Raw genomic sequence first — 6401 nt, forward strand, 5'->3', positions numbered from 1 at the left:
CTTAGCCTGGTTTTGTAGGTGCTAATTGATGACAATTAACTGGCTACATTTGCTAGGTCCTGTGTATTGAGCTGGTCCCTGACTGAATCATGATTGATTGGTAACTGGTAACACTAGCTTAGCAGCCAGGCCTGCAGTAGTGTCTCCCATGCCCCAAGACAGAGAGTCAGTTCCACAAGCACCCATGTCACAAATTTTGCCTGTCAGCATCTAGGGGTGCAGGGCCCCCAAACCTCCCTGCACCAATCTCCTCGACAGCTGGGAGGCTTCGTGGCCTCAGCAGGAGCCACCATCCCTGCAGCTGTCATCCCATGTCACCTTAACACACGCAGTATCACCCATTGCACTGATCTTCTTGAAACTTGGCAGGCTTTGTGGCCTCAGCAAGAGCTACCAGATCTTCAGTTTTGACTCCCCTGTGGTGTAACACATAGACGTGACAGGAGCTTTGCTTTCAAGAATTTGGGGTGCAGTTCCCCCAAACCCCTGCACTGATCTTCCTGAAACTTGGTAGGCTTTGTGGCCTCAGCAGAGGCTACCATCTCTGAAGTTCTCAGCCCCCTATGTTGTAATGCCTAGACGAGACATGTGTTTTGCTTTCAGGAATTTGGGGTACAGTTACCCCCAAAACCCTGCACCGATATTCTTGAAGCTTGGCATTCTTCATTCTCTCTACAGATTCTACCATCCCTGAAAATTTCATCCAAATTGGACAAAAAACAACAAAGTTATAGATATTTTATTGTTTCCCCATTATACCCTATGGCCCGATCTCCAAGGCTGCTCTGAGGTGGCTCTGAGGTGGCTCTGAAGTGCTTCAGAAGCTCCGAACCACTTCAGGAAGCCTAATGAGGCCAGCTCTTCAATCCAGACATGCTGCTTCAGATGCCAAAGCGTCCAAAGCTTCTCCGGATCCAAAGCTCTGTCCGAAGCCTTGCACAGCCCTAATGCTGAGCTCCCATGCCAGGATGAACTTGGAGGTATGGACTGGAGCTATGGGGAAGGAGGAGGCTCCATGTCCTGAGCATGACCTAAAACTTCACTCTGCCAGGGTAGGGAGGCTTAGTGGGACTGCCAGTGGTGTGGCAGCCCCAGGTAATGCCAGGACCATGAACCTTCCTGGTGAAAGGCAGGTAGGAGATGCCTAATAACCTCCAGCTACTGCACACAAGCACAACTTTGGATTGAGAAAGCCCAGACCTGTCAAATCTTTGAGAGGCCTGAGACTTACTGGTTGCAGTGGACTTATGAAGGTGAGAACAGGCAGGTGGCTCAGATCTGACCTGAGTTACCCTTGACTGGTCCATGCTGGAGTGTGGCAGGGCACTGTTGGTGCCTGCCACTTTAAGGCCTTAGCCAAGCAGCTAGCAGGTGCTTGATTGTGGTGGCCATTTTAGATCTCTGGGTGCCTATATAAACAGGGCAGTTCACTGCAAGGCTGCATGCAACATCCTGGAGGCTTGGGCTGCCATGTAGGGGAGGAATGGAGCCACAGATAGTGCCTGGGGCAAGAAATGGGCAGCTTCCCACCTAATTAACATCCTAATTATATCAACAAGGTGTGGCAGGAGAGGAGGCAGGCAGCTGGTCCAGAAATAGGTGGGCAGGCCATGGGTAGAATGACCCGGAGAAGCTCCCCGCCCCCATTACATTGCTGCATTGGCCGGGAAACATCAGTCTGATGGCCATGCATGGTAGTGAACTCCCCCCTGGTAGTGGCAGTACATAGAGCTTCAAGTTTAATGGTGAAGCCCAGAGAAGGATGGATATCCCCAGTGAGGGGGTGGCCCCAGTGAGGGGGGCTGAGATGAGGAGCTCCAGTGTGGGCATGGAGTCTAGTGAGGCACAGAGCCCAGAGGCTAGGAACCCAGAGTATGAGGGTATGGAGTCTAGCAAGATGCTTCCTGGCTGGCCCTGCTCCTGGGCTGTCACAGAGCAACAGCAACAAAGCCTCTGCTCTCCAACCCTATGTCTTGCCTGCACTTGTCAGCCCTGTGGGGTAGTGGATGGGGAGGTGGGGACACAAAGCCCCCTGCTCAAGCCCCAGGCTCCCCACAAGCTCAGGTCTATCTACCTGTGGGGAGCCCTGCACCATGGAGGCTTCTGCTCCCTTCACCCTGCAATTTCAGGACAGGGTGAACAGCCCTGCCCCCTTCAAATCTCTGCCTCTGACCCACGGGGGGATGGAGGAATGAATCCCCCCTGTTGTGTCCCTCCCGCACCTAGCTGGGGTCTGACCAGCCGGGGGGATCCCTGTGCCTTGGGGGGGGGGTGCGGTTCCTCAGTCCCTGCCCTGCCAGGCCAGCTGCACAGCCCTGCCTGTAAGTTTCTGCCTGTGACCCATGGGGCAGGGTCAGTGAAGCCCCCTGCATTGGTCTCATCCCCCTGAGCTGAGGTCTTCCCAGCTGGGGGTGGGGGGGGCATGCTCCGGGCAGTTTTGGGCCGACTGTACAGCACTTCCCCTTTCAAGATTCAGTCTCTGACATGCAGGGTGGAAAGGGAGAATAAAGTACCCCACCCCAGTCTCAGTCTCCCAAGCTGTGGTCTGCCCAGCTGTGGGGAGCCCCATGCCTGATGAGGATTTACCCTGTCCCTGCCTGGTTGGGATGGCTCCAAAGAATGAAGGATTGAACCCCTGCCGTAACCTGGTTATGACCTAGCATAAGCCCCTTTGACTGCCTGGCATATCTTGCTGGCTGCTGCTGGTGATGGGCTCTGAAACACACTGTGGCCAGGGGGCTTGTGCTGGGCAGCAGGGATGGTTATGCTCTACAGAGGGAAGGATCCATCCCTGCTGTCCCACACAAGCCACCAAGCTGCCTGGCACATCATGCCTGCTGGTGCTGGGCTCTGTCAGGATATGCTGGGCTGTCCTGGGGGATTGCATCAATTGGCAAGGTCCAATCCTTCCTTTTATGGAGTCGGATTGGCCGAGAGGGGATGGGATTAACCTCCACAGATGGGGAGACCCCAAACTGGGGGTGTGGGGAAGGGTGAGAGTGGTGCAGGGGGCTTTGTTCTTTCTGACTTTCTGCAGGTCAAAGGCAGATGCTTGCAGGGGGAAGGGCTGTACAGCCAGCTCAGTAGGAAGCACAGTAGGGCAAATCCCACAGAAGGGGAAACCCTACTATGGTGCATGTTGGTTTAGAAATCGTATTTAAAGGCCTGTTTTTTGGGAAATTGGCTTATAGGTATAGATATATGCATTATAAGGGGTCAAGATGGGCAGCAGGGCTTAATTGGTTTTCTAAGAGCCTGGGTTTCACACACAGAATTCCATATAGCTCTGGAAGCAGACGGGCTATCTAGTACAACAAGGCCAATGGATGGACATAGCCTGAGAATTGAGGGGGGCATGCCATAACATGAGATCACAACCTTCAAGGCAGACAGATTGTTTAACGCAACAAGAACACATAGCCTGGGAACTGAGGAAGTATATACATACTGTCCCATAACATGAGATAAGGGACACCAACTAGAAGGCCCCAGAGCAGTGGGGGGCTGAGTCCCAGTTTTGGGGGAACAGACCAAATTAAGAGAAGGCTACATGGACATGTGACCACAGAGAGACAACTAACCAGAGATAGCCATGGATGAACAGTCATGAGGAGTCATCAAGGGGGAAGGAGAATACCAAAGCAGAGACTTGAGATTAACAAAGGGTCCCACTGGTCCATTCCATCCCTCCCTGTTCCTTCTTGTCCCTCCCTCCCTGTCCCTCCTCCTTCTCCACCCTGAGAGGGGTCTCCATCCCCCTCCCTGTCCCTGTCCCCCTAGGAAGGGTCCTCAAGGCCACCATGGACCGATGGCATACCAGTAGCCTGTCTCATGCACCCCACTGGAGGGGGGCTGTGGGCCTCAGCATCCCACCTCCAGACTGCTGACACCTAAGAGAGACAGCCTAAGAGTGGAGCCTGCATCCTGACCAGATATACCTTGACTCTGATGACAGCCCTAGGGTTGGTAGATATACAACTGTTTGATTGTTTGTATTGTTGCTTTTTTGTTATCACTCTGTATCAATAAACTCACTTATTATCAACTGGCAGGTGTTGTGGCCGGTCTGAGGGTTGTGCTCACCAAAAACAATGGTATAGGGTCTGGGTCCAAATCCAGTGCCAACAATTGGTGACTCCACTGGGACACAAAGGCAGTAACCTGACTGATCAGGGAATTTGTTGATGCAGAGTGACCCTTTCTAGAGGGGTTAGCTGAGATTTGTGGTAAGGGAGAGCTGTTTGATAATTGTGACTAGGGTTGTAAGTGTTGTGCAGGAGATATTGTTTGTTACTGCTGACCAGGAGACTTTGTTTGTCTAGGTTAGGTAGAGTAGTGGACATGTATCCATGCTGTGGTCCATTTGGGATTAAGTAAGAACCTATTGTTTTGTTTGAAGTAGGAAGCTAGAAAGCAGAGAAAGTTATCTCTCTAGTGCAAAGGCTGTGTGAATGAACAGGGTCCTTTGACTCTAGGATCATTGGGAATAGTTACAGTCTTCTGTGAAGAAAGGACAAGAGCAGCTTTGTTTTCTGTGTGGTTTGTAAGGTGAAGGTTACAGGTGCAGGTTATGGCAAGGCAGAGTGTTATCTAGGCAGTGCAGCTTTAGAGAAATCAGGGACAATTAGAGGAATTTGAGACAGATACTCTGGGACCCTGCGTGCACTGGAGAATAGAGGCAGGAGGTGGCACAGAAAGAGACAAGGTATGTTATTGGACATCTGCTCAGGCAGTGGCAGAGAATTTGTGATTGGAAAGTGAGGTATAAACCTTGTTTCTCTCCCCGCCTCTCCAGGAACAGTGAAGAACTTAGATACAAGAAAGTGTAACAGCTTGTTTTGGGAAACATCAGGGTGCAGCTGTATAAACAGAGAGCAGTGCCTTGAGTTACTTTGGGCAAAGGAAGAGAAGTGAGCCTATCAAAGTAATGTTTTGTTTTTTCCTCAGTAATGCCCAGCATGCTGGGAGGCATGCAAAAATGCCCTCTGCTTTATGGCCTCAGCCTGCTTGTCTTCCCCTACCAAAGAGTGAACATGAGTTCTGTTTGTTAACAATGTAATCTACACAGTTTATAGAAATCTGCAAAGATTGGATCGATTCCCTCTCAGGCTTTTTGACTGTCTGTACTTAGTCTTAGTGTGAAAGAAAGCTTAAACTTAGAGCACAGTGTCTAACTAGCTGTGAAATTAACTAGCAAGTTTCAGGAAGGAAAATGTGAGTTACTGTTGTGTGCATAGGGTTACATGAAGGAAAGCTATAAAGCTGGCCAGAAAATTCAGGGTGTTTTTCTGTTGAAAATTTTTAAAAAGTTGTCAAAGCTATAGTGAAATAGAACCTTGCCTTCAATTCTGGCTGGTATTGCTTGCCCCACGGGAGTTGTTCTGTGTCTCTTACATTCTCATTCTTCTCTGTGGTCTCAGCTCTCTGGCGTGACTCCATCTCTCCATAATGTGCAACTTCCTCCCCTTTTAGTGACAGAAGTGGACAAATATAGGAATAATTGTCCATAGTGCATAAGGGGAGGCCTGGTTATATAGAGAGCCCTTTAGGCTGAAGTATAACTCCCAAGTAATATTGTAGGCCCATGTGAATCAAAACATCTGGTTTTCAACTGAAACATTTGTCTTTTGAATTTTTTGAGAAGTGCATGTTTTTTTTGCAGGAAAACTTTTGGAAAATGGGGATTTCAAAAAAACATGTATTGAAAAAATCTTGATCGGTTTTAATGACTAAGTAATTAAATACCACATTTAAATGTCCAGATTAAGAAGTGTCAAAGAATTCTCATTTTAAGGATCAAACTATCATTAGGGCCTAACCCAACCAAAGTCAATGGAAAAAATCCCTTTCAGTTTGTTAGTCGTGGGATTGGGCCCTTATGTTGGTGTAGTCCAGTGTATTTCAAATGTTAACTAGTTTGTTCTGAATTGTATTATAGTAAATTAAAATTGTACATCCCATATCCTTGGCAGCCTTCACAAATTCTTAAAAAGTCATCACAGACCAAACATACAAAAGTAATAACCAGCAAAATACTTCAGTAGTGTATCACCTTTCATCCATGCCAGTATAACTGAGAGCAGTATATGACTCTTTCTCTCTCTCTCTCATTCTTCCTTTGGATAGAAAATTATTAAATTCAGATTTTTCATTACAAACAGGGGTGATGCATAGGGGGTGCATGGGAGTGCACGTGCACCCCCTGAAAGCACCAGTACACCCCCTGTCAGGCCACATTCCCTGTTTAGCCAGCAGGCAGGGGGGCAGGCAGAAGCAACAGTGCCCTCCCTGAGAGTGCTAGCCGGTGAGTGGGGCCTCCAGCAAAAATGGCTGCACCACTTCCAGAAGGAACCCTCCCCGCCTCGGTCAGTGGGATTGGCTGGCGGGGGGGTCCTCCCCCG

At 49.4% G+C, this 6401-nt stretch overlaps 1 long non-coding RNA gene across 1 annotated transcript in view; it reads right to left on the reverse strand.

Moving 5' to 3' along the window:
* Positions 1-6401, reverse strand: part of LOC109291017 — a 16744-nt gene that overhangs the window by 1822 nt on the left and 8521 nt on the right. Inside the window, exon 2 of the long non-coding RNA XR_002095732.1 lies at positions 6092-6096. This is a non-coding gene — a long non-coding RNA (uncharacterized LOC109291017). The remainder of the gene's footprint in view (positions 1-6091; positions 6097-6401) is intronic.

Source organism: Gavialis gangeticus, unplaced genomic scaffold (genome assembly GCF_001723915.1).
Source record: "Gavialis gangeticus isolate Ggan-Ray unplaced genomic scaffold, GavGan_comp1, whole genome shotgun sequence".
Lineage (NCBI taxonomy): Eukaryota > Metazoa > Chordata > Crocodylia > Gavialidae > Gavialis > Gavialis gangeticus.